At 36.8% G+C, this 21,405-nt stretch overlaps 1 pseudogene; it reads left to right on the top strand.

Annotated features, from left to right (window-relative positions):
* The first annotated feature begins 18,500 nt into the window (after positions 1 to 18,500).
* On the top strand, positions 18,501 to 19,347 carry LOC118720267 (annotated as a pseudogene).
* Positions 19,348 to 21,405: the final 2,058 nt, after the last annotated feature.

The raw sequence follows: 21,405 nt of genomic DNA, 5'->3' as shown, positions 1-21,405 counted from the left end.
AATATATTTTAAAATAAATAAATAAATAAATAAATAAATAAAAATCTTTGATATTTTAATTGCTTGCTTTATTGATTCTCTACCTCAGTAAATTATACATTTCAAGGGGACAAGAGAAATGTTTCTTTTCCTCTACACTATCTCCAGAGTATATAGGACAATGTCTGACTCAAAAACAAACAAACAAAAATCCCTCATTGAATGAAGGAATGAATGACAAAAGAGATAGGATTCAAAGTTATACTTTCTGGAATAAAAAAAATCTAAGTTCCTTCAACTATGAAATATAATACTGCCCTCTTAGTAAGACCAAATGTAAAATAATATGGAAAAAGATATACTTCTGCCAATATTACTCAGCCTTATGTTGTGTTAACCAGAAATCTTCAAGAGAAAAAAAATCAACCTTTTAGAAAATATTGCTTAAGCAAAGCCAGCCTGTGTCTAAGCGAAACATATAATTTCCCACCTAATTAAGCCAACCAGTCAAATCATGTACCGTAAAAAATCTATTGTACATCAGTCTTTGCTTTAATTAAAACAAAGAACTCAATTCTGCCTCCAGGTATATTAAACTATGCAAATTTCTTTTTTTAACTTCAATTCTGCTGTACAACTTGAACCTGTGGGGATATTTACCTAATGTGAATCTATAAAACACTAAGTACAGGAAATAATATAATTTCACAACTATAATACATTTTCCTAACAATCCCCAAATAATTCATAACTAGTTGAGACAATAGAGCAGCACACTTTATAATGGATTACCAAAAACCTGCAGCTAAATTTCAGAGGAAACAGCTTATAAAGTTGTACTTCATTATGAAGCCAAACTAGAGATGACCATAATAAGAGATGGATAAACTCATCACTTTTCAAATGCTGATATTTCTAATACAAATTAAATCCAATTGTTATCTCCAGGTAAACTAGCATTGAAATGCAAATTTCACTAATATTTTGATATGCAACACTTCTATATATAACACATATATATGCATACATGTTAATTCTTATGTGCATTTATGTACATTTGAGCTAACAGAAAATTCCACTTCCTGCACATAAGAACATTCAAAATCATCCTAGAAACCTAACCCAGCAACCAGTGTAAAATCACCTTTTTCAAGACAACAGTGGACAATATGGTCCTTAAGAAGGGTTTTAGCAGTGAAATGAAGGACAGGATAAAGCAGTTTTATTAGCATCACAATGCGGTCTTATTTAATTTCATGATTGAATATGAAATAGATACAATTAATAATTAAATATGGTAATTGTTTAAATGGAAGTTATGTTTACTTCATTGTAAATATGCCCTGTAAATTAGAAACAAATAGAATTTACATTAATATTAGACTAAATTCAACAAAAGAGCAAGTCTTAATTTTGGCCTTTAATTCCTATAAATATAGACCAAATAATGCATTGAGATACAGTTGCATGGGCAAGAAGTTCAGAAACAAGCAAGGAAGACAGAAAAGGACATACATATTGAATGAATCAATCTCTAGTATAAACTAATTAGGGGCCCATTGCAGGAAGATTCCTGTAATAGGGCTTCCTGCTGTGGTCTCTGCCACCCTGCCTATTTACCTCCCTTCTCCCCTGCCCCGCCTCCTTCCCTCCCTTCTCCCCCGCCCTGCCTGCTTCCCTCCATTCTCCACCACCCTGCTTGCTTGCATCTCCTCAGTTTTGCTCCCTTCTGCAGTGCTTGGCTTTTTTCTATGCTGTCTTCAGTCTTCCCTGTGCTCCTAGATGTGCAAATTAACCTCTATCTTGGTTGGGTTGATTTGCATAGTCACCCTAATTGGCTAGTGGGTGTGGCTTGTGGGCGTAGCAAAGGGATGGTCAATTTGCATGTTTATCTTTTATTAGATAGGATAACCTATTAGATAGGATAACCAAAAAATATTATATTGCAGTAATAGGCATAAGATAATAAGATAATTTACCTTGACATTCATTTTTAGATTTATTCTTACACCAAAATGACTCATAGAGTAATTTAATTCCACATGTAAATCAATCACATTTTTATAACTAGCAGAGACTATTTAAACATTTTATTCTCTTTTGAAAGTGCTGTAAGATGGTATGCATTGGTAAGCTTATCACCAAGTTCAAAGTAGCTTAAACTTTTGAACTTAAGGACAATAAAGATAATAAATTCACCAAAAATCATATGTAAATGATGAACCTAAGAAGAATAAAGAAGCTACCCACATCCTTATAGACTCAGATAAAAGAGCAAATACAAATGTCAGGAAAAGAAATTAAAGTAAAAAATGGTATTGCATGATTTCAACATTTAGTTTCATTTATTTTAAGTTAATATTCTGGAGGTTTCAAAAACAATCAACTGCCTCAAAGTTCATCTTTATTATAAGAATCTCATTAGAACCACTATTCTGGAACATAAGTTTTAAATTACAGGCTAAAAAGGAAAAGAAAACCAGTCCAGACTGTGTTGCTTAGTGTTGAGCATTGATCTATGAAGCAGTAGGTCACAATTTGATTCCAGTCAGGGCACATGCCCAGGTTGTGGGCTCTATGATGAGCATTATTGATTGGCTTCCTCCTGTAGGTAGGGAACATGCAGGAGGAAGCCGATCAATAATGCTCATCATCAATATTTCTATCTCTCCTTTTCTTTTCCTCTCTGAAATCAATATATATATATATATATATATATATATATATATATATATATATATATATATATATAAACAGTTTTTTTTAAATATATTTTATTGAGTTTTTACAGAGAGGAAAGGAGAGGGGGTAGAAAGTTGTAAACATTGATGAGAGAGGAACATCGATCAGTAGCCTCCTGTACATCCCTCACTGGGGATGTGCCTGCAACCAAGGTACATGCCCTTGACCAGAATCGAACCCAGGACCCTTGAGTCCACAGGCCAACACTCTATCCATTGAGCCAAACAGGTTTTGGCAAAATATATATATTTTAAAAGACAAAGACCATCAAGTGAATGAAGTTCAATTTTCCTCCCTGCCTTCTAATCTCTAAGAATATAATTGACTTGAGCAGAACTAGAATATTTCAAAAACAAATTAATTAATTAAGGCAAGAATCTCTGGGTAAAGCAATTAAAATGTTGTTTATGCATGAATTCACTAATCACATTTTCATTTATGTATATTTAATCAAGACATCTGGGTGTTTTTAATATTCAAATTTTACAAGTCCCTCTACTTCAGAAGGAAATCTTAAAGAAACTATAAAAGTTGCCTTCACAGTACCTAACAGATTAAAAAAACTCCCTGCAGATTCCCTTAGCAAATACAAATGTTTATATAAGTATTCCACTAATGGTTACTTGGTTAATGTATTTAGTTAAATTCTAATTAAGATTGAAACCTGAACACCCAGTTTATAGCCTACACCAATGGTTCTCCAACTTTTTAGTCTTAGGAAGTTATTATGATCTTAAAATTACTGAGGACCTCAAAGTGCTTTTGTTGACATTAACATATATATATATATTAGAAAGTAAAACTCAGAATTTTTAAAAAGTGTTAATTATTTTTAAATAATTATGAACTATTACCCAATATATAAAGAATATATTTTGCAACAAGTATTTATATTATACAAAAAAAAAATAGTGAGAAGAGTGGTAATGTACTATATCTTCAAAACTCTGTCTGGCTTGATATATTTTAGCTATAGGCTTGTATTTGCTTCTGCACTTCTGTTGGATTAGTTACTTGGTGGATGCACATGTAGAAAACAGGACTTCACCAAGATTTTTGTTTGGAAAAGGCAAGAGCATTTTTATAACATTTTCCAGATAATTATGAATATTTATGTTTGATAGTTCATCAAAACTCCCCCAAGTGGTAGTTTCTTAAAGGATACTTACAATGTTGAATCAGATCACAAGTTACATTATAATCTATTCATCTATTTTGGCAATATGAATGGATATTTTACCCATTCATTATTTTGCACTACTATGCATTGTTCATTTGAAAAATAGCTCAATGAGTTATATAGAACATCCAAATATTGAAGTTCATTATGTCATGTCAAGGAGTCATGTTCAGGAGCATTATCACCAATCTCATAAGAAAAGTCTTGAGTTATTGAAAAGCTCTCAAGCTCACAGTGTTAGATATATTTTACAAAACTCCAACTTTCACTTGAATTCTTGAATTTTATCATTGGCAATGAATAATTTCAGTTGCTTTCCTTAAAACTTCATGCTTATTTTGGTCACTTTTAACAAATTGTGAGCCAAAAACCCATGTCTGAATAAGCATAGATTTTCTGACAGTTGATTTTTAAGTAAAAATAGTGATCCCCAAGAAAACCACTAGTTAGGCTTATAACTCCAACAGTAGCAAGTGCATAATTACTTTTCCTCAGTACAACTAATTTCAATATCAGAAAATTGAGATTTTATTCTAACTTCAAATTTTGTCACACAGAGTATTAAAAAGATATGTATTCTAGGGTTTAGGTAGTATAAAATGAGTAATTTTTATTGCTCAATCAAGTCAATTTTTAATTGAAACTATTTGTTGTTTGGGTTTTTTTTCCCCCTTGTGAGTACATATATACTTTGAAGCCAACAACTATAGTGTCAGCAGTTATGCTCAACATTGCTTTTGCCCTATTGGTACAAATGTCAACCCATTAAAAATAAAATAGTGTTTTAATATTATTATGAAAATAATTTTGACCTTACAGACCCCTGAAAGAATTTCAGTGATATCCAGGGCTCCACAGACCACACTTTGGGAAGTGATGATCTATAATACATAAAGATCATTCAGGCTGTTGGCAGAATTCAGTTGCTGTTGTTGTAGAACTTATACCTCTATTTATTTCTGGTGAACTGCTGTAGGCTAGTCTTTGCTCCTAGAAGCTGCTCACATTCATTCTCATGTCTTCAATATAGATCTCTCTAGCAACAAGGAGTCAAGTCCCTCTTACTTGGAGTCTTTCTGCCATATATATTTGACTCTAGCCAGAAAAATTTCTATACGTTTAATAGCTATCTCACTATATTGGATCCACTTGGATAATCCAAAATAATCTCCCTATTTTGAGGTCTAAAATCTTAAAGAATATTCACAAAACTCCTTTTGTAATGGAATATAACAGATTCAAAATTTTCAGAGTTTAAAGCATAGACATCTTTGGGAGATCATTCTGCCTACTACAGTCCTCCCTCTTGCCCCAAAAGGTTCACATCTTTCCCTAACTCAAAATACAGTCACCATAATTTAAGGTCCTCAAATCCCTGATCTCATTACAGTATTAAGTAAAAGTCTAGAATCTCTTCTAAATCTCATCAGCTCAAAAGATACAACCAATATAAACTAATAAAAGCCTAGGTGGTCTTAGCGCCCTTGGTGATGCCCTCAAGTCATCACAAGATGGCCACCACAAGATGGCCAGCAGGGAAGGGCAGATGTGGGTGACCAGGCTGGCAGGGGAGGGCAATTAGGAGTGACTAGGCCTACAGGAGAGGTCAGTTGGGGGCCATCAGGCCAGTAGGAGAGGGCAGTTTGGGGCAATCAGGCTGGCAGGGGAGCAGATAAGTATCAATCAGGCCACAGGCAAGCTATTAGGGGGCAATCAGTTTTGCAGGCAGAAGTGGTTAAGGACAATCAAGGAGGCAGGCACACAATGGTTAGGAGCCAGTGATACCAGATTGTGAGAGGGATGTCTGATTGAGAAATTGGGCCTAAACCAGCAGTCCGATATCCCCTGAGGGGTCCCAGATTGGAGAGGGTTTAGGCTGGGCTGAGGGACACCCCTCCCATGCACAAATTTCATGTTCCGGGCCTCTAGTGTTATCATATAAATTATATATATAAATTATATATATTACCTATTTACTTTATTCTGGGGCACAATTATTCTCCATATTCAAATCCGTGAAGCAAAAGAAACAAGTCATCTACTATTAAAATACAAATGTGAGATACACAGAGGATAACAATTATATATTTTTTTTCTGATTAAATGCTTAAAGGGGAAAACAGAAAGTAAAATAGGAGTTACTGGTCTAAAACATTTTGAAATCCATATCCTTTTAGATTTCAGGGACTTGAAATGAGTCTCTGCATGCATCGATCCTCTGAGAGTAATCCTTACCTTATCAATGAAAGGAAGCATGTGCTTATAAATGAGTCCTCTCATTAGCTGGTTTTCTTCCAGTAGAATTTTAGAAATCCAACAACATTTTCTCATTTTTCAGTTCCTCTAGATTTTTCAGTCCAAACTGGCAGTGTTTCTATAATATAAAATTCTGAAGAATTTGGTGGCTCTCCCATAAGTCATAGAAATTCACTCCATAAACCAAAGACATTTTCATAGATCTTTCTAACAGAATCCCTTTTTATGAACTTTACTACAAAGTTGGTGGGAATGCAAACTGGTGCAGCCACCTTGGAAAACAGTATGAAGTTTCCTCAAAAAATTAAAAATGGAACTCCCACTTGACCCAGCAATCCCACTTCTAGGAATATATCCTAAGAAACCAGAAACACCAATCAGAAAGAAAGAGAGAATATATGCACCCCTATGTTCATAGAAGCACAATTTACAATAGCTAAGATCTGGAAAAAGACTAAGTGCCCATCAGCAGATGAGTGGGCAAAAAACCTGTGGTATATTTGCACGATGGAATACTATGCACCTGTAAAAAAGAAAGAACTCTTACAATTTGCAATATGATGGACCTAGAGAGTATTATGCTAAGTGAAATAAGCCAGTCAGAGAAAAACAAGTATCATATAATCTCACTTATATAGAATCTAATGAATAAAATAAACTGAGGAACAAAATGGATACAGAGACATAAAAGCACAGAATAGACTGACGAATTTCAGAGAGGAGGTGGGGGTGAGAGGGTGGGGAGTGATTAACAGTGGAACTTATATGCATACTAAAGGCCCAATGCATGATATTTGTGCACTGGTAGGGTCCCTAGTAGTTGCTGACTGCTGGCTGCTGGCCAGGGGCTCCCTCCCTTCCCCTAGGAAGCCCCACTTCCTGGTTGAACTCCCAGATGCACTGCCAGACGAGGGGACAATTTGCATACTATGCTTTTATTATATGGGATGTGGACACAGAGAATAAAGTGGTGAAGCCCTGGGATGGGTTGGTGCAGGGTGGAGGGAGTCAATGGGGAAAAAAACACAAAGAGGACGTCTGTAATATTTTCAGTAATAAAAGAAAAATAAAATAGTTCAGTTTTCATATTTGACTTCCATTGTGCTGGCTTGAGTGACAAAACCTGTTAGCTTCCTATAGCCCTTTGGTTTGATTGAGATCTGTGAGGCATACAGAGAGCCTTTTGCATGACTAAATACTCTGATGTTCTTATATTTCTGAGACTTCATCAAAGGTTTGGAAAGTCATTACCATCCTTTTTTCTACAGCACACTTTTCTGACAGTGATTTCATAAATTTTTGCAGTTTTTGCCATACAGTTAGGCTTAGAATGTTCCAAATTGACAAGTCCTGGTTCTTTTTATTTAACAACTAGAGGCCCAGTACACAGATTAATGCACCAGTGCGGTCCCTCAACCTGGCCTGCAGGGATCAGGCTGAAACTAACTATCCAACATCTCCCAAGAGATTCTGGATTGTGAGAGGGCACAGGACAGGCCTAGGGACCACATTGGTGCACAAATCTCTGCACCAGGCCTCTAGTATGCATATAAGAACTTTGGTTAATCTCTTCCTGATCTCCCCTCTCCCCACTTCCCTCTGAGATTCATCAGTCTGTCCCATGTTTCCATGCTTATGCATTGAATATCTGCCCCTGGTGGTCAGTGTGTGTCATAGATACTGGTCGAATGGTCGAACAGTTGAATGGTCATTTAGGCTTTTATATATATATAAAAAAATGCCTCAAGTTGTCTTTCTCCACTTTCATTTTATTGTAAGCATCAAGAGTAAACCAGGCCACACTTTTAAGACTTTGCTTTAAAATATTAGCTCAATGACCAAACCCATCAGTTACAAATTCTGTTTTCCACACAACCACAGCAAACAACTTCACTGTTATTTGCCAATGCATAATGAGAACCCACTTCCTAAAATTTCTCATTACATTCCTCTCAATTTTTTCTGAGACATAACTGGTAGTGTCCTCCAAGTCCATACTTCTATTAATGGTATATTCAAGACAATTAAAGGTTTTTATATTATGCTCTCCCAAATTCTTTAAATCTCTGCTCACTATCCAATTCTAAAGTCATTCCATATTTTTAGGTATTTGTTAGAATAGTACCACATGTCTAATAACAAAATTTGCAATTCTCAGGATTGAACAAGAGAAGCAGAGCAATGAATATGTCTATATCTATCTATATTTGTATTTATATCTATATCAATCAAGAAATTTAATACAAGGAAATGGCTTAAGGATTGTGTAGCCTGTGCTGTGCCCATGAGTTCTAGCTAAATATAGTCCATAGAGCAAAGTATGAGGAAAGGAAGGTCATGGCAAGCTAGAACTCATGGGCATAGCATAGTCCAAAGCTGCTTTGCCATAGCCAAAATTTGATTTATTTGTGCAGTGGGAGGGGATTCTCAGTATTATTATTAAGACCCTTCAAATGATTGATTCAGGCTACCCATCATATGCAGGGTATTCTTCCTTAGTTAAAATCAGCTGATTATGATTTTAATTATATCTGTAAGATACCTTCACAGAGATTTTCTATATTAGTTTGATTCAATAACTAGCAAATGTAGACTAACCAAGTTAAAACATTAACAAAAAACAGCAAAAGTATTCAAAATAATTGTGTTAACATCATTCTGAACTAACCTTAAATTTTAACAGAAAATTAATCTGTCTAGCCAATGGCATAGTAAGGACTTTCAATGAATAAGATTTGTAGTCTATCTATCTATCTATCTATCTATCTATCATCTATCATCTATCTCTTCTCCAATAAAGAGGCAATATGCAAATTGACTGTTACTCCAACATGGCTGCCCCTATGTGGCCAAAGATGGCCACCACAAGATGGCTGGCAGGGGAGGGCAGTTGGGGGCAACCAGGCCTGCAGGGGAGGATAGTTGGGGAGGACCCAGATCTGCAGGGGAGGACAATTGGGGGGAACAAGGCAGGCAGGAGAGGGCAATTGGGGGTGACCAGGCCTGCAGAGGAGAGCAGTTAGGGATGATCAGGCCTGCAAGGAAGAGTAGTCAGGGTGACCAGGTCTACAGGGGAGGGCAGTCAGGGGTGACCAGGCCGGCAGGGGAGGGCAGTTGGGGGTGACTTGGCCTGCAGGGGAGGACAGTTAGGGGTGACCAGGCCTTCAAGGGAGGGCAACTGGTGGCAAACAGGCCTACAGGGGAGTATACTTAGAGGTGACCAGGCTGGCAAGGGAGGGCAGTTAGGGGCAATTGGGCCAGCAGAGAAGCAGTTAGGCATTGATCAGGTTGGCAGTGGAGTGGATAGGGGGTGATCAGGCTGGCAGGCAGAAGTGGTTAGGGGCTCTCAGGCAGGCAGGCAGGCAGGTGAGTGGTTGGGAGTCAGCAGTCCTGGATTGTGAGAAGGATGTCCCAGATTGGAGAGGGTGCAGGCTAGACACCCCCTCCCAACTCCCCCCATGCATAAATTTTATGTACTGAGCCTCTAGTGTATATATAACTCTTAATCAGATAGAAAGCACACATAGATCAACTTTCCATTTGACTTTTTGTAGAGGTTATATTGTAGAATTAAATGCAAATAGACCGCTTACTTGAAGTCAAAATATTTCCTGAGGTGAATGGAAATATTGGAGTATAATTTTTACATAACTTGTGTTAAGCAATTTCCCCAAAGTTATACATTTTTGAAATTGTAAGAAAAAACAAGGAAATACAATTTATATCTAGGTTAAACATGTACATGTAACTTTTCAAGAATGAATTTAACGGACAAAATAAAGGCAAGATTGGATATTCATTATATATAGGATATGTTTAATTATAATGAAATCATCAGGGAAAATTGTGTTCTTCATTGAGTAAAGCAATTTGTAAGATAAAAATATAATCATCACAGCTCTGATTAGTGTGGCTCAGTTGGTTGAGAGTCATCTTATGCACTGAAAGGTTGCTGGTTCAATTCCCAGTCAGGCCATACACCTGGGTTGCAGGCTCAATTCCCCAGCAGGGGGCATGCAGAAAGCAGCCAATAGATGTTCCACTTTCACATCAATGTTTCTCTCCATCTCCCTCTCCCTTCCTCTATCTCTAAAAATCAGTAAAAAATCTTTTGAAAAATATAATCATAAAAAATATCTTAAGAGTAACATCTGGGAAAAAATTGAAACACCTAACAAAAACTATCAGAATCAATCTTATCAGAACTCTCCATAGTCAAAGGTTTATAACCACTAAACTAATGCTAAATCAGAAGGAAGGCCAGTAACACATGGTAGGATATCTTTATGGGATTAAACTAATCTTATTAAAAGTAATCTCTATTATAGCAGTGGTATTGGAGACAGCAGCTCACATGCCTATTGTGGGTACCTGATTTTAGGGGATGTATGGCATATTTTGCTCCCAATGAATTATGCATATCTGTCATGAATTGCATAAAGGTTTCTTAAACTACTGACACTAGGCGCATGATTTAGTTTTATTGAAACCAGAATTAGAATACAGAGAAAAAACAGCTGTGTGGGAGACATTTCCCTAAAATACTGAATAGAAAATTTTGAAAGCCACTGCTGCTTGGAGAAAACATAGTTGAGGCAAAATTAAGGTCACAGTGATTCAGTGAATTGATGTGGAGTGAAATATGATAAAGAATAAGAGCTCTGAAAAGATCTCACACATTCCACAGATCAAGCAATATTTATACATACCCAGGGAGGGACACATTCCCAGAAATGACCTGACAAATTCATAGGTTTTCCCATCTGGTAAATATTTAGGCTCCATGAGGGAAGTGAAGGCTAAGGCAGAGTTGTAAACAGTCTGGCTAAGAATCAAAGGAGTACCAAAACACAGAGTCAATTTGCAAACATGTGGAGAGTACATGTTTTCTTTTCTTCCTAATTTTTATCCTAATTTTTAGTTCTCCAGGTGCTTAAGGAAATCTCTGTCAAACCACTGCCATATCACTAAATACCTGAATAGCTCCAGTTCCCCTTCCCCATCTTCCCCACAACAGCAGCCAGTGTAGTCATCTGCAGCTGTGAGTACAAGACAACAGCTGCTTGAATACTTTCTTGCTCTATCTTCCCGCCCACAACCAGAATTTAAAACAACAGTTTTAAAGATGCTCAGAGATATTTTTTTAATGCATATATAAACAATTTAACAATGTCAGGAAAATAGTACAAGAACAAAATGAACTAAACAAAGAGATAGAAAACATAACAAACAAACAGCTCATTGGAGCTGAAGAATACAATAACTGAATTGAATAATTCAATAGAGAGCTTCAACAGCAGACTTGACAAAAAAGAAATATCACAAAAACCACTGAGACATAGACAAATTAATAGAATTTATTCAATCATAGGAGTTAAAAGAAAAAAAAATATGAAAAAGAATAAAAAAATCCCTATAAGACTTATGGGAAACAATTAAAATAAGCAATGCACACATAATTAGAGGCCCAAAATAGAAAAGAGGGAGAAAGGGGTGGAAAGCTTATTTTAAGAAATAATACCTGACTATTGTCTATGTCCATGAGTTATGCATATAAGTTATCTGGTTAATGTCTCCTTCCCCCCACCCCATAGTTTGGCCAAAGGTTTGAGAGGGGTGGGTGTGGAGTGGAGGGTGTCAATGGGGGAAAATACAACAACAAAAATAAGGACTTCTGTAATATTTTCAACTATAAAGATAAATTTAAAAAAAAGAATACCTGAGAACTTTCCAAACCTGGGGACAGATTTGCATATTGAAGTTTATGAATCTAATAGGTCACTAAAGAACTTCAATCCAAACATACTTTCCAAAACAAAATAATCAACTGTCTAAAGATAAAGACAGAATTTTAAAAGTAGTGAGAGAAAAACTTCTGTGGTTAGCTCACAATTCTTAGTCATTCTCAGTCACTATAGAAACAAACTTTTAAGACACTGTTTCTCAAATATTTACTAACAATGAGGGAGCAGAAACAGAAGTCTAAATACAATGTGTGTGAGGGTGGATGAGACATTAAATCTAAATATCTAGAACTTTGCTTTCTTTCGCAATCACATTTTTTCTTTTTCTTTTTTTTTCTTTTTTTAAAAATATATTTTATTGATTTTTCACAGAGAGGAAGAGAGAGGTATAGAGAGTTAGAAACATCTATGAGAGAGAACCATCGATCAGCTGCCTCTTGCACACCCCCCACTGGGGATGTGCCCACAACCAAGGTACATGCCCCTGACCGGAATCGAACCAGGGACCCTTAAGTCCGCAGGCCAATGCTCTATCCACTGAGCCAAACCGGTTTCAGCTCACATTTTTTCTTAAAAAATATATATGAAATGTGAATTTCACTATGTAATAAATGTTTGTTTTAATGAAAAATGTTTTAAATTATGTGCAGATTAAACTATTTGACTTTCAATGTTTGAATAATACTAGCATTCTATAAAATCATAGATATTAATAATTAATATTATAGTGTTGAAACACAATGCCTTATTACTTTTTAAAAAATATTTTACATATTATTTTATATCCATTCACAAGGACCAAAGTCTTTTAAGGAGAGAGGATTATCCCAATTCATAAAAACTGACCTAGAAAGGTCAGTAGAATGAAAATTATCTTCTGCTGAAACAATACATCTCTTTGCATGTAGCTTTTGCCATTTATATTGTGGGGTTTTGTACAGGGTGAAGAAAAAGTAGGTTTACAGTTATGAGTACACAAAACAGAGTTAATTCTTGTATTATTATTTATTAACAAGAGGCCTGGTGCACAGATTCATGTACATTGAAAGAAAATTAATTAGAAGAAATTTTTAGAGGCCTGGGAGGAACCACGGGAAGGCTCCAGGGCAGGTTTGACCTGTCTCACTCAGTTCCAATCAGCTGGACTCCAGCAGCAAACTAACTTACTGGTTGGAGTGTCGTCTGCCCCCTGGTGGTCAGTGTGAGTCATAGCGATCAGGCCAATGGTTAAACTAATGGTCAGACACTTAGCATATTAGGCTTTTTATTATATAGAATTATTATATTATTTTCCCTATGAACAACTGTAAAACAGCTTTTGTCCCACCCTTATGTGTTTATATATATATATATATATATATATATATATATATATATATATATATTCAAAGAGACATAATCTTAAACAATTCCCTCACTATTCTTGCGTATACATTTGTGCTAAGAAAACAACGAAAGCTGAAACCGGTTTGGCTCAGTGGATAGAGCGTCGGTCTGAGGACTGAAAGGTACCAGGTTCAATTCTGGTCAAGGGCATGTACCTTGGTTACAGGCACATCCCCAGTGGGAGATGTGCAGGAGGCAGCTGGTCCATGATTCACTCTCATCGAAGTTTCTAACTCTCTATCTCTCTCCCTTCCTCTCTGTAAAAAATCAATAATATATATATATATATATATATATATATATATATATATATATATATATATATATATATTTTTTTTTTTTTTAAAGAAAACAACGAAAATCTCTGATCATTCAGATTATTTGACATTTGTTTGAAGGGTGATTGTTTGAAAACAAATACTCCAGAAAGTAGTTTGTCACTATCTTTCTGAGGGTTTTATAAATCATACTTATCAAAAATGTTAGAAACTCACAATTAAGGAAACAAATGGGTAGAGAAGAATGAATAAAACTTCCAAAAATAGGGTATAGATAAGAAAGGTTTATTCTCTGAAAAACCTCACATTGACTTTTGTGTGTGTTTGAGCAGAGATGTAGAATCATGGGAAAAATGTACAATATAGTCTAACTATTCATTCAAAATAAACCAAAGTCATTATTCCTAAATTGGCAGTAATAGCTCAAACCTAGGTGACTAACTTGCTTGGGCCAAAATCTGAAATTAGTGGAAAATTATATTAGGAAATTTAGGGGAAGATTTGAACACTGAACCTTTCTGAAGTCCCAGAGCCAAGGCTTAGACTCAGAGTAAAATTAATTATTAGAGACAAATGAAGATAAATAAGACAGATACCAATGTCATCCCATTTATGGAATAGTTAAATTAGGATCTCTGTAAACTCATTCCTCAGAGAAACAGCCATAACTTTTAAAAATGGAAAGAAAAAATAAATATATGCAAATACACATAAGTTTATACAGCAAATGAAGAAATATTTTCATCTGTTAAATCTTGGTAGGAGCAGCAAGAGTCTGGTGCTTGAGACACAACCCACTCCTTCCCATTTTCCTAATTCACTATGACAAAGCTCCACCCTTGGAAGGTGGGGCCAAGAAGAAAAAGCTCTCTGTATTTCTACTCTCAAAGGTCAGGAGGTGATAGCCACCAGCATGTGTTATCTCTCTGAGATATGTTATGGAGTCTAAATTTTAGATGTGTGCGCCTGAGAGATAAATGACTTCCTTCCTCCAAGAAGCCTAAATTCAAAGGTTGAAGGCTCTAACTCAGCTACTACAGGCTAAAAATAGTGGCACCCTGATTGCCCTCAGCAAACTAACCTGCAATATAGAGGTTGCACAGCAGTAAAGACAGCTGAGAGGACCAGCGGTTGGCATTTCCACCAGCATCCTGCTCATAAAGGAAGAATGTAATTTAAAGAAAATGTACTGTTGTCTACAGACCCAGCTCTGGAGCAGTGACTCAGTAATTTTGCCCGGCAGAAGAGATAGGCCATATGAACAGAAACTTCTGAAGTTCTCCCCACAGAAAATGACTTTATTGGAACAGGGTGTGAGGCAGGCAAGCCTGAGGGCTCTCTGAAAAACAATGAAGTTTTTGTGATAAGGAACTAAGGATACTAGTATAATAGTTCTATGAGAGCAATATGCTAAATGTATCTTAACCTATTTTGACAGAAATAATCAGAGAAAGAGACAGCTAAGGGCCCTCCTGGAGTCAGAAGAAATCTCCAAGACTGACTTCAAAAATCTACCTCTGCAAAGGGCCTAGAATTTAATTAGATCAGACTGTGCAGCAATTTAAAGTCTTAGGCATTGTCAAAAATAATACAGCAATCAATGGAAATTGTCAACAACTGGATTTGATAGCAACAGAAGCAGGCAACTTAGCAGAGATAGCATGAAAAGGCAAAGTAAATTTAAAAAGACTTGTTAAATTCACTGTCATCAGAGAATAAATGTGTGCTTGCCCAAGGCTGTACCCCCTCAGGAGCAATTTCAAGGATTCACACTGTAGGGAAAATAGACTTAACATCCATCCAAGCCACTTAACAAATAAATAAGCAAATATCAAAAATGATAAGCTCCTTTAGAAGAGAGAGGTAGGGAGCACCACTACTCAAATTTTCTATAATACATTTTACAAATGTCCAGTTTAAAATGCCAAACTATGAGACATGCAAATAAATGAGAAGGAATGAGTCATATACAAGGAAAAAAAGTAGGCAACATATACTATATATAAGTGTATTTAGATGTCAAATTTAGCAGACAGAGATTTAAAAGCAGCCACTGTATATATGTTCATATAAATAAAGGAAAACATACATAAATAAGCATCATTGTCTCATTGAAAAGAGGGTATTAATAAAGAGAAGCAAATTATTTTTAAAGATGAAGTAAATATTATGCAGTTAAGTAATACAATAAATAAAACAAAAATTAACCAGAGGGGCACAACATAATTTCAAATGATATAAGAAAGAATCATAGAATTGAAGATAGGTCAGTAGAGAATATAAACTTAAAGTATAGAGGGGGGGAAAGTAGAAAAACAAGGACAACCTCATAGGAAGGTGAGATAAAATTAAGTGCATAAGTGCATCAACATACACATAATGGGAGTTCCAGCAGGAGAAAAGAGAAAGGAGCCAGAAAATATTTAAAGAAACAATGGCAGAGAACCAAGATAGCAGCATAGGCAAACACCTGTACTCATTGCCTCCCACAACCATATCAAAATTACAACTAAAATAAAGAATAACCATCATCCAGAACCACCAGAAATCCGACTGAATGGAAATCCTAGAACTAGAGAAGTAAAGAAGAAAGCACACTGAGACTGGTAGGAGGGGCAGAGCACAGAGTAGACTGGCCCAGCACCCATGTATGCCACTGTTTTAATTGGGAGGGAGATTGCCTCTGCGGAGGCCACCTATGAGGAGCTCCACATCAGATACCTAGCCAAGGGTCCCAGAGCTGGGAAAAGAAGTCCCTACAGGCAGTAAAACGATGGGCTTTGAAAACCAGTGGGGATTGGGGGTCAATGACACAGAGGCTGCTGGAGACCCAGCTGCTCCTCTTAAAAGGCCAACACCATAAACTGAAATTACAAGCTCCTGCTCACTCTGAGCTCCATGCTGGGCACAACTCTGGGAGACCCAGACACATATGAGGCAAAACTGAACTGTCTGGCATTGGAGCAGGAACTCAGGGGCAGCTTTCTCCAAGACCAAGGTGCTCACAGAGATGATTGCTCCTATCCTGGAACCTTCCTGGTTGCAAGACTGCCTGGCAGCCATTTCTGTTTCCTCTGCCCTGGTGATTCCCTGAGACTCTGCCCCATCCAGTTTACAACCCCACCCAAGTTGTGCACATTGGCTTTTGCATAAGAATAGCCTGTCCTTGCTCTGGCTAAAACCTTTCAAATAAACTGCAGCTGGGTCAGGGAAACCCAAAAGCCATCAATAAAAGGCTCAAGTCCTAACACTAGCACCTGTCTGCCTTGCTTCACAGCTGGGCCTCCTCTAGGCACTGCCAAACCCAATACAAAGTGGAGAAATCTGAAGATATCTCTGTAGCTCCTGCTGGGTAACCCTAGACAGTGGCTGACTTTGAACCTCTCTGGAGACTCAAGAGCCAGTGTACCCAGTGGCCAGTGTGAGACCATACCAGATTATAACTCTTCACATCCATAAGTGACACACTCAAGAGACAGACTTAGTGAGCACCAAAACCCCACTGAAGCAAGTCATGCCCCATAAGGGTGTCTGCAGCACAGCAGTTCTTCCCTTTTAGACACAGCTGATCCTCACAGCCTATTAGCCAGGAGATCAATTCCTCCCAGTGATACCAACAGCAATAAAGGCTTAACTACAACAAGACTATGCACATAGCCCACAAAGGGGTGCAACAAGAGTGTCTATCTTAGGTGACTGGGCAGACTGAATCAATGGGCCCTATAGGACACCTACTATACAAGGCCACTCTAGCAACTCAAGGAGACTTAGCAGCTCTACCCAATACATAGAAAGAAACACAGGGAAGCAGCCAAAATGCAGAGACATAGAAACATGTCACAAATTGAAGAAATGGAAGAAAGCCAACCACTGGACATAGAGTTCAAAACCATGCTTATAAGGTTACTCAAGAATCTTCTAGAAATCTCCAAGGGACTTAGTGAGACTTTCAAGGATCTTAGTGAAAATGACAAACAAATGAAAAAGGACAAGTCAAAAATTAAGCATACATTGACTGAAATAAAGAATAATATACTGGAATTCAACAGTAGCGTGGAGGATCCCAAGAATCAAATCAATGGTTTGAAATATGAGGAAGCAAAAAAAAACACCCAACCAGAAGAGCAAAAAGAAAAAAGAACCCCAAAATATGAAGATAGTGTAAGGAGCCTCTGGGACAACTTCAAGCATACGTATGGGATGCCAAAAGAGAGAGAGCAAGATATGGAAAACATATTTGAAGAAATAATGACAGAACACTTCCCCTACCTGATGAAAGAAATAGACTTACAAGTCCAGGAAGAACCGAGATCCCAAACAAGAGAAACCCAAAGAGACCCACACCAAGACACATCATAATTAAAATGCCAAACGCTAAAGACAAAGAGTGAATCTTAAAATCAGCAATGGGAAGCAGATAGTTACCTACAAGGGAGTGCCCATATGACTATCCACTGATTTCTCAATAGTAACTATGCAGGTCAAAGGGAATGGGAAGAAATATTCAAAGTGATGAATAGCAAGGACCTACAACCAATATCACTCTACTTTGCAAAGCTGTCATTTAGAATTGAAGGTCAGATAAACAGCTTCATAGACAAGAAAAAGCTAAAGGAGTTCATCACCACCAAACCAGTATTATATGAAATGCTGAAGGGTATTGTTAAAGAAGAGAGAAGAAAAATATATAAAATATGAACAACAAAATGGCAACAAATACATATCTATCAACAATTGAATCTAAAAATCAAATGAATAAAAAATCTAATGAGGCATTTTCTGGATTATAGAGGGTGAAATGCAGCAGGCCTCAGCTCCACCTCCTCGCTGGTATGTTCTGCAGATGAGCAGCATCTGGGGACTCTGGGCCCTCCATCTCTGAGAAACAGCGTGTCAAGCACCCTGTGCAGCTGGGGAGCTGAAGCCAAGACAGATAGTTTTCCCCGTTGTGGAAAACCAGAGGAGGTGCTAGCGCTTCTGTATAGGTTTGGTTGAAAAAATAATTTAGCCTACATGTACTGCTTTAACCACTGGAAGAATGACAGACGGCAAAGATATGTATAGAGATGTGTGGTTTGGTTGAATTCCAACTTGCTTCACCCTGTTTCAGGATGAGATAGCTGAACGGGAGACAGAACTATATCATTTACTTTTGCCAAGAGAAAGTTATTTGACTTTGGTAACTGACAGGTGAAAAGCCACTTTAAGAAGGTTATGAGACAAAACAATAGTGAGATATGATTTGAACAGAAAGGCATGCCACTGTAATGCTATTATCCAATTGGCTTGCTATTTGATCTTCTTGCATCAAGTTCAGCTCTTCCTTGGAACGTCACAGTACATTTTAAGGGTTTTCCAGAAAAGGACCTTCTGCACTGTCCATCTAAGAAAGCAAATGAAGCTCATTTTATGTCTTGTGTAAAAGAAGCTGATGCATTAAAGCACAAAAGCCAAGTAATCAATGAAATGCAGAAAAAAAATCAAAAGCAGCTCTTGATGGGAATTATATAATAACAGATTTAATCATTTTGGAGCCATCAATCTGGAACTCAGGAAATATCCTGTAGAAGAAAGTGGATTTCGTTACATCCCTTTTAGAACAACTGAACGATCTTTTATTCAGAAGTTTTTTTCATCCTGTGGGTACAGGTGGACAATTGCATCCTTTAGGAGATCTCCTCAAATAAATCTGTCCTGTGATTGCTTCTGAAATTGGAAAAGAAAGAATCAAGTGATGATTCATGGAATTGAGCCAATGTTGGAAACACCTCTACCCGGATAATTTTCTCTCTATATTAGTATCATCCCACAACCCACAGATTGAAGGATCAACTATGACAGGATTTACCTGAGCATGTTGGCTTTCTGCTTCAGTCAGGTTTGGTGGAGGCAGCTTTACCAGAAACCCTGCTGCAAGCCAAACAGAAAAGATTCCATGTCTGATAAGGGCACTGGGGCTGGTCATGTTTGCATCACCACTGCTTTCCTCCACTGCTCTTATTAAACCTCAGCTGCCACAGGAAATACTTTACAGGATCACTGCAACTCTTCTGTTTTGTTGTAAAATATAATGAAGCCAAAACATTTGGCCTAAGAAGAAAATGGAAATATTTGCCACTCAATTTGCATTTCTTATTCACAAATAAACAGGGGTATTTCATAAAGTGACCATGGAAACATTGGTTTAATTTTCAGGAGAATTAGACTTAAGAAAGTAAAAGAGAAATTCTGTTATCAATAACTTGCAGCGTTTTTTTCTTTTAAAGATCAGATTACAGTAAACCCATCTTTCCTTAATGAAAATTTCCTGTTTATAGTCTGTCTATTGGTATGCAAACAGTCGTGTAACTTTGATTATGAACAATAAAATATTTAAATAAAGCTTTGAAATATGATTTATCTTTTAATAGAGTAGAAAAGAAAGAAATCTAATGAACAGAATAAACTGGTGAATAAAAGAGAATCAAAGGCATGGAAATGGAACAGACTGACAATTCTCAGAGGAAAAGGGGGCAGGCAGGAAGAGATTAAACAAAGATCTTATTTGCATGTATGTATTGCCTATGGACACAGACACTAGGGTAATGAAGGCCTGAGGCAAAGTGGGAACCAGGTTGGGGGGGAGCTATGAGGGGGAAGAGGAAGATCAGTAATAATCTCAACAATAAAGATTAAAAAATAAAAAGAAATAATGGTTAACAAAGTATAGATTCAATGCAATCCCCATTAAAATACCAGTAGCATATTTCCCAGACCTAGAACAAACTCTCCAAAAATTTATATGGAATAAAAAATGACCCCGAATAGCCACAACAATCCTGAGAAAGAACAAAGTTGTGGGGATCACAATACCAGATATCAAGTTATATTACAAATCCACTGTTCTCAAAACTTCCTGGTACTAGCACAAGAACAGACATTTGGACAAATGGAACAGATCATGACCCAAGCCATTATACTCAATATTTGACAAAAGAGGCAATAACATACAATGGAGTCAAGACAGCCTCTTTAGCAAATAGTGTTGGGGAAATTAGACAGATACAGGCAAAAAAATGAAACTAGACCACCAACTTACACCATACACAAAAATAAACTTAAAAACGGATAAAATACTTAATCATAAGACAGGAAACCATAAAAATCCTAGAATAATCTATAGGCAGAAAAATATTAGACATATCTCATAGAAATAGATTTACCAATACATCTGCTAGGACAATGGAAACTAAGGAGTAAATAAACAAATAGGACTACATCAAAATAAAAAGCTTCTGCACAGCAAAAGAAACCATCAACAGAACAAGAGATCCCACTGCATGGGAGAACATATTTGCTAATGTCACATCCGATAAAGGCCTAATTTCCAAAATGTATAGGGAACTCATACAACTTAACAAAAGGAGGTTAAACAACCCAATCAAAAAATTGGTGGACCTAAAAATAGATACTTTTTGAAAGAGGGCATACAGAAGGCCTAGAGACATATGAAAACATGCTCAAAGTCACTAATCACCTGAGAGATGCAAATTAAAACGACAATGCAGTTCCATCTCACACCTGTCAGATTGGCTATCATCAACAAATTGACAAATGACAAGTGCTGGCGAGGATAGGAAGAAAAATGAACCCTCCTGCACTGCTGGTGAGAATGCAGACTGGTGCGGCCACTGTGGAGAACAATATGGACTTTCCTCAAGAAATTAAAAATGGAACTCCTATTTGACCATGTGATCCCACTTCTAGGAACATACCCCAAGAAATCAGAAACACAAATCAGAAAAAATATTTGCATCCCTATGTTCAAAGCAGGTCAATATATTTTGAAGACAATTTACAA

The sequence above is a fragment of the Pipistrellus kuhlii genome, unplaced genomic scaffold, assembly GCF_014108245.1.
Source record: "Pipistrellus kuhlii isolate mPipKuh1 unplaced genomic scaffold, mPipKuh1.p scaffold_m20_p_16, whole genome shotgun sequence".
Lineage (NCBI taxonomy): Eukaryota > Metazoa > Chordata > Mammalia > Chiroptera > Vespertilionidae > Pipistrellus > Pipistrellus kuhlii.
The sequence above is the reverse complement of the archived record's forward strand: the minus strand, read 5'-3'. Positions and strand labels throughout refer to the sequence as shown.